We start from the raw sequence: 17,684 nt of genomic DNA on the forward strand, positions 1-17,684 counted from the left end.
AAGGCAATTTTCTCTATATTTTGATTTATTTGCACCTTAAGATTCCAGATTTTCAAATAGTTATATCCCTTTGACTGGTTTTGTGGTCCAGGGTCTCAATTTATTAATTTACTTACAATAAATGCACTTTATCATAACATTTTTTGTTAAATTATTGTCATAGGATGTTAATGTAAAGGGAGAATGCATTTTGAATCAGATTGGTAACCTTCAAAAATGCTCTATTTTGCATGATAAATGTCAGTGAGATTATATTTGTCCTTTGCCAAAGCATGAGAAGATGCTCAAAGCAGTGTTTAGTGCGATAAGACCAACTGTTTCATTTCTACTGAAGCTAGTTAATGTTTTAACAAAACGTGAGATGCTTGCCGAGAAATACTTACATAATAACATGATGAAGACCATCCGTTCTTCGGTCCACTGTCGGATATGCATGTGATTGATGACCACTGCCAACCAGTTAATTAAAGCTGGAGCTCTGTGCGGTTCAACTCTGAAACACAACATTGATCTTAACCTGTGGAGTCTCCTAAAGGAATACAGTAAGCTTAGGTAAATCAATAAATTAGCTAACAAACAGGTTTGTTTATTAGTCTTTAGTGAATGATATGCTCCCTAAGTAGGGAATGTTATAGCATTATGGACTAAAATATTACTATAGAGGGCTTTTACAACAAAACTTGCATATTTTGCTGATTATTTTAGCTGAAATTGATCCATTATTTTCATGTTTTGGGCTGTACAAATCGTTTATACCAGGAAAACATCTGGAGTACTATAGACTGCCAAAATGTATAACAAATCAAGGAGAGGAGTGCAAAACACTGTCTGAGGAACAAAAAGTGTTTTTGGTTGGCCAAACTGAACCAGGATTTCCAGGGCAAAAATCTTAACATTTGTGTTTGTTATCATTTCTGGGTAGGTGAAATATTAGGCTAATATCTCAATTCATACCACCTATTAACATTAGTTTGTCAAAATATTGTGCTACTAGGTCCTTCTCTATATGATTTAGCAGCTTACACACATTTTGTGTGTGTGTGTGTGTGTGTGTGTGTGTGTGTGTGTGTGTGTGTGTGTGTGTGTGTGTGTGTGTGTGATTTATACATCATAAATTAGCAGAACAACATATTTAGTAGTACATTAACCATGCAATTCATGCTGTTGTTTGTTTACATCTATCGCCAATCGCATCCGGGTAAAACCCTGCTAGCGTGAAATTGTTTTAATACAAAAACAAATACATTTGTGTTTGTTCTTATAATTTCAGGTCAGGTTGGTGAAATATTGGGCTAATATCTCAATTTGTACCACCTATTAACATTAGTTTGTCAAAATATCGCCCTTTCCTGCTTACTAGGTCCTTCTCTATGATTTAGCAGCTTAGGTTTTTTTTTGTTTTTTGTTTTTTGTGGTTTAGACCACAGATATATATACGTGGTGTGTGTATATATATATATATATATATATATATATATATATATATATATATATATATATATATATATATATATAGTAATACATTTACCTTACTATCCATGCTGTTGTTTACATCGAAGTATGGCCAATCGCATCCGGGTAACTGACCGAATCGTGAGGTAAATTCAAACCACAGAACTTCAATAAACAAAATCAAAGGTTAATATTGAGTTTCTTACAGTTTAGACACAATATTATCCGGTCGTTTGTATTTTTGATCCGCCTACGGAAAAACTTCTAAAGTCAAAACAGAATCAACCGTTGAGTATCTCACCACAGGAGTGAATGAGTCAGTGTTCAAACGAATCGTTTGAGTAAATGATTCAATGATTCGCTCATAAACCCACTCACTTGTATTGTTCCCGAATGAATCAGTAAAAACGAATCGGTTAATTGAAATGTTAAATGATTCACTCATAAACACGGTCACTGGTCACCATCTACTGGCGCATCGATGTGACTTGCATAAAAAAGGAGTGACAATTCCCAGTTTTACAAATGAAACCCTGGACCACAAAACATTGTTGGTGTTTTTTTGGAGAGGAATTTATACGGCTGAGATACAACTATTTGAATATCGTGAATCTAAGTGTGCAAAAAAAAATCTAAATATTGGGAAAATCGCCTTTAAAGTTGTCCAAATGACGTTTTCAGTAATGCATTTACTAATCAAAAATTAAGTTGGATATATTTAGGCTAAGAAAATTACAAAATATCTTCATGGAACATGATCTTTACTTAATATCCAAATGATTCAGGACATAAAATAAAAATAGATAAATTTGACCCATACAATGTATTAGCTTACAAATATACGTTACCCGGTGCTATTTATGACTGGTTTTGTGGTCCAGGGTCACAAAGTCTCTCGATTTGATCTCACAAAGCCTGCGTGTACAGTAACTACGTGCACTATACATACCGCATAAAGGTGGTACAGCTAAACTGCATTTTCCAAAAGTCACTGAAGTGCAACCTTAGACAAACTGATGCCCTGACTGACCTCCGTGCGCAGATCAGTGAAACCGACGCTGCTGCTGCGCATGCCCAGAGCTCACACTCACCTGTCGCACTTTAGCAGACTATTCATCCAGCATCAATGGGAAACCGCACTATATTCCTTGTAAATAACTTACTTCTCTGCGTGTCAAATGCCAAAGGGATCTGTCAGAAACAACGGACATGTCCGAAAGGTAGGACAAGCTTTGAATAATATCTCCTAATATGGAAAACATTTGCTGTTTTATTTCTAAAATTCTGGAACAGTAAAGAAACGCGTGGTATTGCTTTTAATTTAGATTTCTGTGGTTTAATCGTTTATGGAAAACTGCTGATATAGCCTACTTTTGTGCTTAATTTATGTGAATTATCATTGGAACTTTAAGATCCACCTTTACAGCTATTTATTCATACACTAAAGACAAATTATTATATCATCACAGTTAAAATACATTATGTAAACGAATATAAGCTACATCTATTATATTATTGTAATTACTTGGTTAGCAAAAACAATGTGCCTTCATAAGCAGCAGTTTCACAACACATACAACAATACGCTATCAATAGCCATTAACAGCGTTGAGATGTGAGCAGAAATTCTGAAATGTTCTGATATAATGTGCCGGTGTGCTCGGGTGTCGTCGGTGACTTTAATCCGGATCAGGGTGCAGAGTTCACGGTAATCTATACCAGAACCTCAGCCTAGCGGATGTAAGGACGCGCAGGCTCCCATTACACACAGACTGTGTCTTAAAACCTGCTGAGCGCCCTACATAGGCAGCACACTGCATTTTTGAGCCTCATGTTAAACATCTTACACATTATAAACATATTAAATCTTAATGTAATATAATACTCATTCCTGAGGCCCAAAATGCTCTATAGATAGCTCACTATAGGTTTTGAGATACAAACAAGAACCTGTCTCTATTTGTGAAAATGTATGTATTTAAATTTGTTAGTTTCATTCTATTATGGTGGACCAAATAATTAGAATACTAGTATTTTCACCCGCTAAAAAAATGTTTTTTAAGTCAGTTATTTCTATCTTTTGCTGTAGTGTGTCAGGAAATATCAGTTTACATTTCCATTCATTTAGCTATTAATTGTAATAATCCAGTGAGATTTCTGTTTGCACAACAGCCAGTGCTCCACACAGAGATCTGATCTTATCATCATCTAGTCTGTCTGGAATGACATGAAGAAACAGAACAAACTGAGACAGACTAAATCCAGAAAAACTGTGGCAATGTCTCCAAGATGCTCCAAGAGACCTTCCTGCAAAGCTTCCTGAAAAACTATGTGCAAGTGCATCTAGGGCGAAAGCTGCTTTAAATGCAAAGGATGCTCACACCAAATGTTGATTTAATTTAGTTAATAGAAGTTAACTGATAAAGAAAATATATTTATGCAATTTTTATTGACAGCATCCTCATTTTACAGCATTTTTACACGAGTGCCTAAAACTTTTAACAGTACTATAGCTTTGCAGGTAGGGTCTCTTGAATCATCTTGGAGGCGTTGCTAGAGTTCTTCTGGATTTAGTCTGTCTCAGTTTGTTGTGTTTCTTCATGTCATTCCAGACAGACTAGATGATGATGAGATCAGATCTTTGTGTGGAGCACTGGCTGTTTTCAGACTCCTTTTGTGCAAACAAAAATCTCACTGGATTATTACAATTCATGGCAAAATGAAGGTTTGGAAATATAAACTGATATGTCCTACTGATACACTGCAGTAAAAGATAGAAATAACTGACTTAAAGCATTTTTAGATGGTGAAAATACTAGTGCTCTAATAAGTTTGGCTACCAAGTTAATTTAACATTCACTAATAGCTAGAAATATATCAAGTGTTGGGAAAAGTTACTTTTAAAAGTAATGCATTACAATAATACTTAGTACTTTTTTAAATCTTTTAAAATCTGTTATGTTTGAGTTACTTTGTAAATCTTGGCAGGGCTCGCTTTTTTGTTTATCATATAAAAAGTTCTATTTTTGGCAAATGTAAAAGCCGTTTCACACCTGAAGGAAAATTAAGTTGATGTCTGTACAGTAGAACACAGAAGAAGAAAGTTCAACATTCTCAAGCAATAAAAAAAGAACAAATGTTAGTTTATCTTGAGTAATTTTGCTTTTTAGTACAGTTGAATTGGTTCATCGAAGGTCAGCAGCAAAGAAACTTTTTAATTAACATATTTAATTATTGCAGGTTTGTGTAATATTCTGAGTTGCATTTCACAGTTTTTTTTTTATAAATTTTTAAGAATACTGAATCTTTTTGTTGTGAGTGAGATGAATTAATGCATGTTCACATTTATTCTAGAACTAAAGCCACATCTTACTCCCGATTTCTCTCAGCATGGGGACAGGAGAGATTTCAATCAGTAAATGGGGAGAAAAAAAAGTAACTGGCGTTACTTATTTGTGACGCTGGACCACAAAACAAGTCATAAGGGTTAATTTTTTAAAAAGTGAGACTTATACATCATCTGAATAAATACGCTTTCAATTGATGTATGGTTTGTTAGGATAGGACAATATTTGGTTGAGATACAACCAGTGCTTAATTTGAGCCGGATCCTGCCGGATCCTGTTCCGGCAAATGTCAGATTTTGGATTTTTGCGTTCCGGTATTTGTTTTTAAAGATCCGGCATTATCAAGTGCTTTTGTGACCGTGCGTGCATGCATACATGACAGAGCAAGCGCAGGTTTATGTGGATGTGTTTGGAAGATGCTTGTTGGACCTCAACATATTTTTGACCAATCAGCTTTTTTAAGTTCAAAATCGCTCTCATTTATTGGAACTAACTGCTTAACCCACTCTTTCCAAACGTGCACTGCTCGCAAAACATATTAGTGAGCAGCGGAATGTTTAGAAAGAGACTGTAATATTAGAAATAATACCAAATCAAGCGAAATATTATAATGTATAAACATTATCAACACTATAAACATAGCTGTAAGTTAGTAACTCTGACTCCAAAACAAATCATTTAAATGTAACGGTATACAGAACAAGAATGAAATAAAATAAATAAAGCTGAGAAACCAAAACAAAGCGAAACTAAAAATACCAGGCGTTGGGCTCACGTAGCCTACCTCTGTAATTCGGCATAAATCAAAGTGTTTCCATATTCGCAATGTATTTGAATGATAAACTATTATTTATAATGCATACTAGGTTTTTACGTGCATATATCGATGGAAAAAATATTCTCTTCAGCAAAAATGCGCCAGCAGACTGGACCGATTAAACTACAGACTATTTAAATTGACCAAAGTAACATTATAAATGTTTGATTAACTGTATCTTATTTTGATAATGTACAGACTGCAATGTCAAGTTTGAATTACTAGAACATGTGGTGTGTGCGCACGCTAGGCGCCAGCGCGATCCAATAGCTGAAACATAAAATACTCCACTATTTTTGGTCAGACAGAAAGAGTTGGACATAATTCCGTAAAGTGTTTTATTTATGCACGCTCACAGGATGCGCGTTCTTTCATCTCGGTTCTCGGTTTCCTTTTTGTAAACTTGTTTGCGCCTTACATTTGTTTTAAGATGTTTCAATATTTAAGTCAGATATATTTTTTATATTTAAACCTTTCATTTATAGACTGTGTTTTATTTTTATGACAACACATTTTATTTGCAATGTAACTTACATTTCCATCATCCTGTTGACCCAGGGTTTGTGCACTAGGCTGCAGTCCATGCAGAAACTTGTAAACTATGCGCTTAGTTGATGTTGCGTCATTGAACGTTCCGGTAAAACTGAAGTTGTGTTGTCAGTGTCGGTCACAGTGCCTTTTAACTGCTGTTTTGGATCCGGCAATTATTTATTTACAAATTAAGCACTGGATACAACTATTTAAATATCTGGAATCTAAGGGTGCAAAAATATCAAAATATTGAGAAAATCGCCTTTTAAGTTCTTAGCAATGCATATTACTAATCAAAAATTAAGTTTTGATATATTTAATATAAATAACCTGTGAGAACCTGTGGCTTCTGTCTCTCTCGCTCTAGTTCCTCAGGAGTGAACACCAGCAGTGAAAGTTTTCCCAAGTCTCACTCGCACTACTCTGAGTTAAGCGACACTCATACTCCTTTCTCTGTGGAACTGACTCCAGACTCTGGCATTGTTGCCACTCCAGTAAGTCAGTATGATTGTGAAGTGTCATGTGTGGTTTGATTGACAACTCTATATAGTGTCAATATACAAGCACTGAATGCTGTCATTGTGTTTGTTCTATGCAGTTGCCGTCCAGTCGGTTCAGGTTTGCCTCGTGGCATTGGTTAGAGGAGCATGATGTGCGTGGAGACCAGCTCGCCTGCCCCAGGGTCAGAGAGGGTAAGAGGTCATTCAGGGTCACACTACTTTTATATATACATATACACAGTATGTCTTAAGTAGCACATGTATATTTGTAGCAATAGGCAAGAATATGGGTCAAAATGATCAATTTTCCTTTTATGCCAAAAATCATTAGGATATTAAGTAAAGATCATGTTCCATGAAGATATTTTGTACATTTTCTACTATAAATATATCAAAACCTAATTTTTGTTTCGTAATATGCATTGCTAAGAGCTTCATTTGGACAACTTTAGATTTTTCTGCACCCCTCAGATTCCAGATTTTCTAATAGTTGTATCTCAGCCAGATATTGTTCTATTCTAACAAACCATACATCAATAGATGTCATTTTTTAAAGTTTATTTATTCAGCTTTCAGATGATGTATAGATCTCAATCTATTGATGTCATCAAAACAGGGCCTGCTGAAGATGAGCTGTCTGTTAACAGTGAAGACATATTTCTCAGAGGAGGTAGGAGAAAGAGGAGGGAGGATGAAGGACAGAAATGGGAGGAGAGACTCCAGGAGAACTGGGAGAACTGTGTGGTGAGACAGCAAACAAACACCTATCTATATAAATATGAAGCACAACAACTGTTTTCATCATTGATGATCATCAGAAATGTTTCTTGGGCAGCAAATCAGCATATTAGAATGATTTCTGACGGATCATGTGACACTGAAGACTGGAGTAATGATGCTAAAATTTCAGCTTTGATCACTGGAATAAATTACATTTACAACATATTCAAATAGTCGTTATTTGAAATTATAATAATATTTCACAATATTCAGTTTTTAGCAAATAAATGAAGCATCAAAGTCTTTCAAAGGCAAAAAATAAATCACAATACAGACCCTAAATTATCTTTATACAGCTGAGGTCATAAGTTTACACCCTCCTTTTAGAATCTGCAAAATGTAAATTATTTTACCAAAATAATAGGGATCATACAAAATGCTAGTTATTGTTTATTTAGTACTGATCTGAATAAGACATTTCACATTAAAGACGTTTACATATAAGTCCACAAGAGAAAATAATAGTTGAATTTATAAAAAAGACACCATTCAAAAGTTTACATACACTTGATTCTTAATACTGTGTTGTTACCTGAATGATCCACAGCTGTTTTTTTGTTTAGTGATAGTTGTTCATGAGTCCCTTGTTTGTCCTGAACAGTTAAACTGCCTGCTGTTCTTCAGAAAAATCCTTCAGGTCCCACAAAAAAAAATGACTGTATGATTTTGAGATCCATCTTTTCACACTGAGGACAACCGAGGGACTCATATGCAACTATTATAGAAGGTGCAAACACTCCCTGATGCTCCAGAAGAAAAAAAAACAATGCATTAAGAGCCGGGGGTGAAAACTTTTGAACATAACTGAGATGTGTACTTTTCTTTTTTTTTTTTTTTTTGCCTAAATATCATATTTTTTATTTGGTACTCTCCTTCTGAACCTTCTGTAATACTTGCATATGAGTCTCTCAGTTGCCCTCAGTGTGAAAAAATGGATCTTAAAATCACACAGTTGTTGAAAAGGGTTCAAATCCACAAAAATGCTGGAAAACCAAAGAATTTGTGGGACCTGAAGGATTTTTCTGAAGAACAGCGGGCAGTTTAACTGTTCAACTTTTAAGGACAAACAAAGGACTCTTGAACAACTATCACTAAACAAAAAAAACACAGTATTAAGAATAAAGCGTATGTAAACTTTTGAACGGAGTCATTTTTATAAATTCAACTATTATTTTCTCTTGTGGATAATATGTAAACATCTTTTGTGTGAAATCTCTAGTTCAGTACTAAATAAACAATCACATGCATTTTGTATGATCCCTCTTATTTTGCTAAAATAATTACCATTTTGCAGATTCTGAAAGGAGGGATGTAAACTTTTGACCTCAACTGTATCTAGCAACCAGCTGGTTATCTTTCTATTGAGTTTATGGTTCTGTCTCTGTGACCCTAGGTGCTGAACTTGTCTTATCAGGACTTAGGAGATCCATACCAGCTGGAGAACTTCATCCGCATCCTGAGGAGACTGATCCGGGTGGAGCGTCTGCAGCTGGTGGATAATGCACTGAGAGATCTCAGTTCTGTCAGACTGCCAAGGTGCCAAACTAACCTCCACACTACAATAACTGAAAGCTCTCATTTTAGTGCACATAAAAGTCCTCCTGAATGCTGCTGACACTGTAATTTGTGAGTTTTGATGGAGATCTGGTTTGTGATCTGTGGACCTTATAACACAAATCCCCTCTTGATCTTTCCATGGAGGCTGTCCTATTATATTGCATTGGTTGTTTTGTAACAGTATGTGTATGGCTGTGTAAAAATACATGTAGTGCAACTTTAGCTGCGTGCTGTAATCTCATATGACGAGTTTATTTTACAGTACGAAGGAAGCTGTTAATTATTTATCAGCATTAAACTTAGCCTTACAAAACAGCCTCAATCACACTATTTTATCTGAATATGCTTCTTACTGATAATATATAAATATGACTAAATATGAAAAATAAATGTTCTTAGTAAATTAGATGTTGCCATAAATGAGACTGTATAATTAGACATTAATCCTGCTTGTTTTACTGTTTTGTCATCTAGTGCTTTTAAGCGTGACTTAAGCATGCAAATACTTTTTGGGGCCAGTAACAAAGGTTGATTGAGAATGTGCATTTGTTATAGATGTAAAATCCTGAATCTTCACCGGAACAACTTGACGTCCATTCGTCAGCTGCCAAAGGTTCCCGAGATCCAGCACTTGTGCCTGTCTGAAAATAGTATTTCCTCTCTGGGCGAACTGGCCCTGCTGAGGAGCACGCCGCTTCGATCTCTGACCCTCAAATGCAACCCCTGCCAGTTTCTGGAGGACTACCGCTCACGGTGAGAGAAATACAGAGCTAAATGATGTTTCTTCAAGTCATACCCTTGTGAAAAAAAAGTTGTACAGAACATATACACTACCAGTCAAAAGTTTTTTTTTTTCTGTTCACTAAGCCTGCATTTATTTGATCCAAAATACAGAAAAAGCACTAATATTGTGAAATAGGTTTGCTATTTAAAATACCTGCTTCAGAAATCATTCTAATATGTGACCCTGGACCACAAAACCAGTCTTAAGTCGCTGGGGTATATTTGTAGCAATAGCCAAAAATACATTGCATGGGTCAAAATTTTTGATTTTTCTTTTATGCCAAAAATCATTAAGAAATTAAGTAAAGATCATGTTCCATGAAGATTTTTTTGTAAAATTCCTACTGTAAACATATCAAAATGTAATTTTTGATTTGTAATATGCATTGTTAAGAACCTAATTTGGACAACTTTAAAGGTGATTTTCTCAGTCTTTTAGATTTTTTTGCATCCTCAGATTTCTGATTTCAAATAGATGTATCTCAGTCAAATATTGTCCTATCCTAACAAACCATACATCAATAGAAAGCTTATTTATTGAGCTTTCATATGATGTATAAATCTCAGTTTTGTCAAATTTAACCTTATGACTGGTTTTGTGGTCCATGGTCACATATGCTGATTTGCTGTTCAAAAACATTTATTATTATTATCAATAATAATAATTTAAAACAGCTGAGTACATTTTTTCAGGATTCTTTGATGAATAGGAAGATCCAAAAATCAGCATTTATTTGAAATAAAACGCTTTTGTAACATTATACATTATACCATTCAAAAGCTTGGAGTCAGTATAATTTTTTATAATAGAAATTAATACTTTAATTTAGCAAGGATGCTTTAAATTGGTCGAAAGTGATATTTATATTTATAATGTTTCAAAAGATTTCTATTTCAGATAAATGCTGTTCTTCTAAACTTTCTACTCATCAAAAGAAAAACATCTACTCTGTTTTCTAGCTGCTTTCAACATCATAATAAACATAATAAAATATTTTTGAGCAGCAAATCAGAATATTAGAATAATTTCTGAAGGATAATCTGACTGGAGTAATGACGCTAAGATTCAGCTTTGAAATCATAGGAATAAATTACATTTTAAAATATATTCAAAGAGAAAACAGTTAATTATTTAATAATTGTACTCTTTTCGCTGTACTTTGGATCAAATAAATGCAGTCTTAGTGAACAGAAAAAAAAACGTTACAAATCTTACTGTTCAAAAACTTTTGACTTGCAGTGTATACATTTTTAACTTTTTTTAAATTAAAGAGTGAACTGAATGTAATGTTTTAGACACTTATTTGCATTTGCAATTCAATTTTAATTTGCATAATTTTATATTAAAAGCAATTAATTAATTAGCTAAATTTAAGCGTGCTTTTCTGACCCAACATGAGTAGGACTTTATATGTTATTTCATAATTTCTTCTATAGTCTTTGAAATATGGGAAAAAAAATGTACTTATGGTAATGCATTTATGGTAAACTAAAATATACTTTGCTGTCATTTCTATTTAAACTTGTATGGCATGCATTTAAATAAATTTTAATTACGCATTAGTAATAATAAAGTTGGAATTTAGTATATTTATAATATAATTACTGTGTGCTTAAGTTAGTCAGAACAAAATGATTTAAAAAGTACTTTAAAGGTAAAACTTTTAATTTAACTTTATTATGCACTTTAAAAGTATACTTAAAGGGATAGTTAACCCAAAAATGAAATGTTGTTCCAAACCTGTAATTTATTTCTTCCGTTCAACACAAAATAAGATTTTTTGAGGAATGTTGGTAACCAAATAGCTGCTGGTAGCCATTGACTATCCATAGTATTTTTTCCCCTATGGAATTCAATTGCTGCCAGTAATTATTCAGTTACCAACATTATCAAAATATATTTTATGTTTCACACAAGAACGTAACGTTCCATACAGGTATAAAAATGTAATTTATTCCTGTGATTTCAAAGCTGAATTTTAAGCATTATTATTATTATGTTGAAAACTTGAGTAGATTTTTTTCAGGTTTCCTTGATGAATAGAAAGTTTAGAAGAACAACATTTACCTGAAATAGAAATCTTCTGTAATATTATAAATGTCTTTATCATCACTTTTGATCAATTTAAAACATTCCTGCTAAACAAAAGTATTCTTTTGTATAATTTTATTAGAGTAATAATGCTGAAAATTTAAATGATCACAGGAATAAATTACACTTTAAAATATATTTAAATAGACAGCAGTTATTTTAAATAGTACAAATCTTACAGTTCAAAAACTTTTGACTGGTAGTGTTTTTTAAGCGTGCGAAGAAACATAATCATGGAAGTGTTCTCCAAGTACACGTAAGTGGCCTTTTTATTACATTATATTATCTGCAAGTAGTTTCTTAAGATATACATATACTTTTAAGATTTGAAGTGTACTACAAGTGCACATTCAGTGCAGTTGAGTGCACTTTTTTCCCAAGGTTATGTCGAACACCACTGAGCTTTTAATAACTTGCTGTCAAAAAAGCAGACTGATTAAAACTAATCAGCTAATTACAGCTTTTAATTAATCTAAAAAGCCATACAGCGTCTGTCTCCAAAATCACATTATGTCTCAAGTTAATAGCTATGCCAGAAGATAATATCATAATTTATGAAAAAAGAGCTGACCAAAGATCGTTCAAAGACAGCCAAGAGAATAATTCTTGCACTTGAGTCTTTCTAAGTCTAACCTTGAGGTTCGTTTCCTCCGCAGTGTGTTCTCCTGTTTGCCAAAACTCCAAGTTCTGGATGGCATCCCAAAGCTACCGGAAGACTCCGTGCCTCCCTCTTCACCGGCAGCGTCTAGATTTTGTACCATTCTCTGACGTCGAAACAGAAGAACCTGAAGCCAAGATCTGAATCCAGTGTACTCTACCATCAGAGCGAACTGAAATCTTGTATATAGTTGTGTATATTCTCTTATGAGCTGTAAAAAGCACATTTATATGACTTATTAAAGCTATTTTTGTACCTTTACTTCACATTTTCACATTTCATGAACTCAAAATAAACCTGCATTGACTTGGCAGCAGCTAAGATATAAGTGAGAGAAAAGACTACTATCAGACTACTCACAGTATGGATCATAGCAGCTCTGTTCAGGTCACAGTATGTCTGCTGCCAACCCTGTGTTAAGTTCACACTTTGTCCTGAGGACTGTTTTGACAGACGAGTCTGTTCTTGGGTAGTATCGCTTGATGCCCGGCTGACATGGTGTGAAGAAGGAGCACAGAGATTAAATCAGATACAGTCATGTGACACTGTTAGCAGCAGATAACTGATGATGTCACAGCACGTGTTGGCTAAGCGTTTCATGTTCTCATGGACTGAGCCGTATGAACATGTCTCAGATTGAAAATAAATCCGTAACAGTGGTCATGTAGGAAAGATTTGGCCTTTTTTTTGTACATCATGGTCAAACATACTAGTTTTTAACAGATATAATCAGAGTACAAATTATGTGTACATATACAAGTGTTTACAAATGTTAAAAAAGCTATTTTATCCACTTTATTTTCCCTGTAAGAGTGGGTGCGGCCATTTAGGGGTCAAGCACCGAAGGTGAGATTACCCTTATTGTATCTGTTGGCGTTCTTCTTCTTCTTTCACTATTGAGTCTTTGGCAGCCGACAGAACTACTTGTGGTAAAGTTATGAAATTTGGCACACAGATAGAGGGATAGTCTCATCATTAACCACAGCAAGTTTGGTGTCTCTATGCGAAACTATGCGCCACCACTTGTCCAAAATTTCACTTATGTTTACATTAATAACTTTTATTACACGGCTCTTTGGAATGCTTGATTCTGATTGGTCAGTTGAGACATTTGCAGGTTCGTTCTTTTCAAATAATCACCGCTCCAAAGTAATAACGCATAGCCAGTACTACTTGTATGTTTAAAATCCCTCCGTGCCAACAAAGATTACCGTTTGGCGCCATCTTGTGACAAACACTGGACAACCACAAATAACAATGGAAAATTTCGACATTAATCTATTTAAATTGTCTTACTAACGTACATAGTTTGAATGTTAGTCACGTGGTACTATATCGTTTCGCGGAAGGATAAAAATGTTAATTTAAAACAAATATGCCAATAAAAGATTTCAAATTCATATTCATGTCCAGTTTTTTTTTTTTTATTACAAGTAGCCGTGTAATAAGCGGGATAATGTACAGGCAGCCGGTAGTTATCGCGAAATAAGCCCCTTCAGTGTGATACAAGACCAGTCCTGATCACACTGTCGGGGCTTATTTCTGCGATAACTACCGGCTGCCTGTACATTATCCCTTACTTAAACTGTAAGGTCTATAAGGAAAATTCTAAAAGATCCCCCCCCCCCTCTGATTCCTTGGCTCATGTCGAGTCAAATGGACACCAAAATGTAAAAATAGCAAGGTTTAGTGTTTCGCTATTTTTAATAGTTTGTAAAACCTACTTTTTCGAACTCGTCCTAGACATCTTGTCTGATTTTCACCAAAATTGGCTCAGATCATCTTCAGACCATGCTGGCAAAAAGTTATGGAATTCAAGTTGATTAGTCATATAACACACAAAAATGGATATGAGGCTATATCTCTGCAACGGTTTGGTATATTGAGACCAAACTTGGTGTGTTTTTTAACAACCATGTCCTGAGGCTACCTGGAGTTTTGGCGAAGCACCACCTAGTGGTCAAGAGATATGAAAAATAGCTAACCATATCCAATTTTTCAATGTCAGCCATTTTGGGTGTTGGCTATTTTGAATTTTATCGTAAAATGCTATATTTTTACAAACACGTTGGCATATTGTTCCGAAACTCTGCATGTGTCTTCGGAACCATGCCCTGGCAGTTCTTATAAAGTTTGGGGGAAGTTTTAAAGAAACTAAAGGAATAAAAAAAATGCTAATACATTTGCTTAAATTGGCCTTTTGTAATGAAAGTGATCTTAATATATTCCTTGGATCATGCTGAGAACATCGATACCAATTATGCCAAAATTGTCCGAAGTTCCTGTCTGCCATTTTGATTAATGTTGAAAACATACTTTTTCGAACTCCTCCTAGACTATTGGTCCAATTTTTTCACCAAATTTGATTTGGATCATCTTTAGTCCATGCTGGCAAAATGTTTTGGATTTTGTGTCAATATACACTACCAGTCAAAAGTTTGGACACACTTCCCCATTCTCTTTGATGGCGAAGTGTGTCCAAACTTTTGACTGGTAGTGTATACGAAATGGTTATAGTTTAACGCATAATGCATTTGCTAGAATGATGTCAAACTGCGTCTGAAACTCTGCAAAGCTTTGACATATTGATACCAAACTTTGTGTGTGTCATTGTCACCTCACACTGAACAATTTGATAACAGCACTATTATCTATTATTTGTGACCCTGGACCACAAAACCAGTCTTAAGTCGCTGGGGTATATTTGTAGCAATAGCCAAAAATACATTGTATGGGTCAAAATTATTGATTTTTCTTTTATGTCAAAAATCATTAGGAAATTAAGTAAAGATCATGTTCCATGAAGATTTTTTGTAAAATTCCTACTGTAAATATATCAAAATGTAATTTTTGATTAGTAATATGCATTGCTAAGAACTTAATTTGGACAACTTTAAAGGTGATTTTCTCAGTATTTTGATTTTTTGCACCCTTAGATTTCAGATTTTCAAATAGATGTATCTCGGCCAAATATTGTCCTATCCTAACAAACCATACATCAATAGAAAGCTTATTTATTGAGCTTTCATATGATGTATATATCTCAGTTTTGTAAAATTTAACCTTATGACTGGTTTTGTGGTCCAGGGTCACATTTATGAAATTTCCAAAAATGCTATTAACTTTTGATTCCATTAACCTATTGTAAACTGGTCTCAAAGTATTCAATGGGTAATGCCAGGAACATGTATACTATTTTGCCATAGTCGGTTGAACTGCCTGTCCGCCATTTTGATTTATGTTGAAAACTTACTTTTTTTGAACTCATCCTAGACCATTTGTCCGATTTGTCAGATCATCTTCAGACTGTTATGACACAAAGTTATGGATTTTGTTTCAGTAGACAAAAGCGTTTTTGTATAGCACAGCAAAAAATTTGTACCATGATGCCAAAATAACTCTGAGGCTGTATCTTTGCAAAGCTTCGACATATTGACACCAAACTTTTCGACTAAAATCATCTTAAAATGGCTTTAATTACTGAATTTGCTTCAGTTGCTCTGATATTTGCTGCCTTGCTTGCCTAGTGCTTGGCTCCTTAATTGCTGCTTGCAGCTATTTTTAGTTGTACAAAATTGCTCGTTTTGCTGCTTGATATTGATATATGTGACCCTGGACCACAAAACCAGTCTTAAGTCGCTGGGGTATATTTGTAGCAATAGCCAAAAATACATTGAATGGGTCAAAATTATTGATTTTTCTTTTATGCCAAAAATCATTAGGAAATTGAGTAAAGATCATGTTCCATGAAGATTTTTTGCAAAATTCCTACTATAAATATATCAAAATGTCATTTTTGATTAGTAATATGCATTGTTAAGAACTTAATTTGGACAACTTTAAAGGTGATTTTCTCCGTATTTTGATTTTTTTGCACCCTCAGATTCCAGATTTTCAAATAGATGTATCTCGGCCAAATATTGTCATATCCTAACAAACCATATATCAATAGAAAGCTTATTTATTGAACTTTCATATGATGCATACATCTCAGTTTTGTAAAATTTAACCTTATGACTGGTTTTGTGGTCCAGGGTCACATATGTGTCTTACCATATTATTTAAATGTATTATCTTAATTATGAACACACTGGTTGGTATTGCAGACAGTTTTACCGTTTACTGCACGCTGTTATTCTTCTCGTTATTTCCCTATAGCGACTGATAAACCAGAAATCTCGCTCATAGGCATAACTGCACAAAACCCTTTTTTTAATTAGCGTTTGGCTGATGCATTGATTACATTCAAATCAAATAAAAACCTCTTGAAAAACTCTTCATAATTCTCACACTGGCTATACAACCACTGCATATGTTCACGGCTTTATACACATTCAATAGTCATTCATGACCTGCCATTGTCCTGTGAAGTTCAGCTCATCCTTTCAGCAGCGATCACTTATTCATATGCACTTCAGTGTTTTGTTTTAATTTTGGTGTCAATTTCAGTGCCGCTGAAACCCGAGCTGAGGAGACAGGAGAACAGAGAAACGAGATCTGACAAAATTATACAGCTTATTAAATCTGTGAAACGGCTTTGTTTGTAGGCAAACCCTCGATTCCCTACGGAGAGCATTTTTCCCAGCGTTTCCAAAAGAATTCATTACAGCTGCCTGTAAAAAACAATGAACTGCACTGTTCATTGTTTTTTACAGGCAGCTGTAATGAATTCTTTTGGAAACGCTGGGAAAAATGCTCAAAACAAAAGGCAAAATTAAAAAATAATAATAAAATGTATAATTTACATATTAACCCTGTCCTATAAAAACTCTACACACACAATATTATTTAAAATATTAGTAAGACTAATATATTTTAAATCATTTATTGAGTACCAGGGTTGGGGCCATTCATGAATTGAATTGAGAATGAATGGTAAATTCCAATTCACTTCCTGGAATGGAATTGGAATTGCATGCAGCTGACAGGAAATGGAATTGGAATTGATTTGGAATGCCAGGAAACAGAATTGAATTCCACTAAATTCCACTTGAGTTGCTAAATAAAATTATTTGACTTGATTTGCTTAATAGTTTATAGTACATTAAATATTGTAAATCACATAAACAAACAAAAAAAGAAATACAAAGTACTGTATGTTTAGTATGTTAAGTGTGATCATTTCACATGCCAAATTTCAGGAAATGATAATTCGATGCAATAAAAA

The sequence above is a fragment of the Garra rufa genome, chromosome 11 (genome assembly GCF_049309525.1).
Source record: "Garra rufa chromosome 11, GarRuf1.0, whole genome shotgun sequence".
Taxonomy (NCBI): domain Eukaryota; kingdom Metazoa; phylum Chordata; class Actinopteri; order Cypriniformes; family Cyprinidae; genus Garra; species Garra rufa.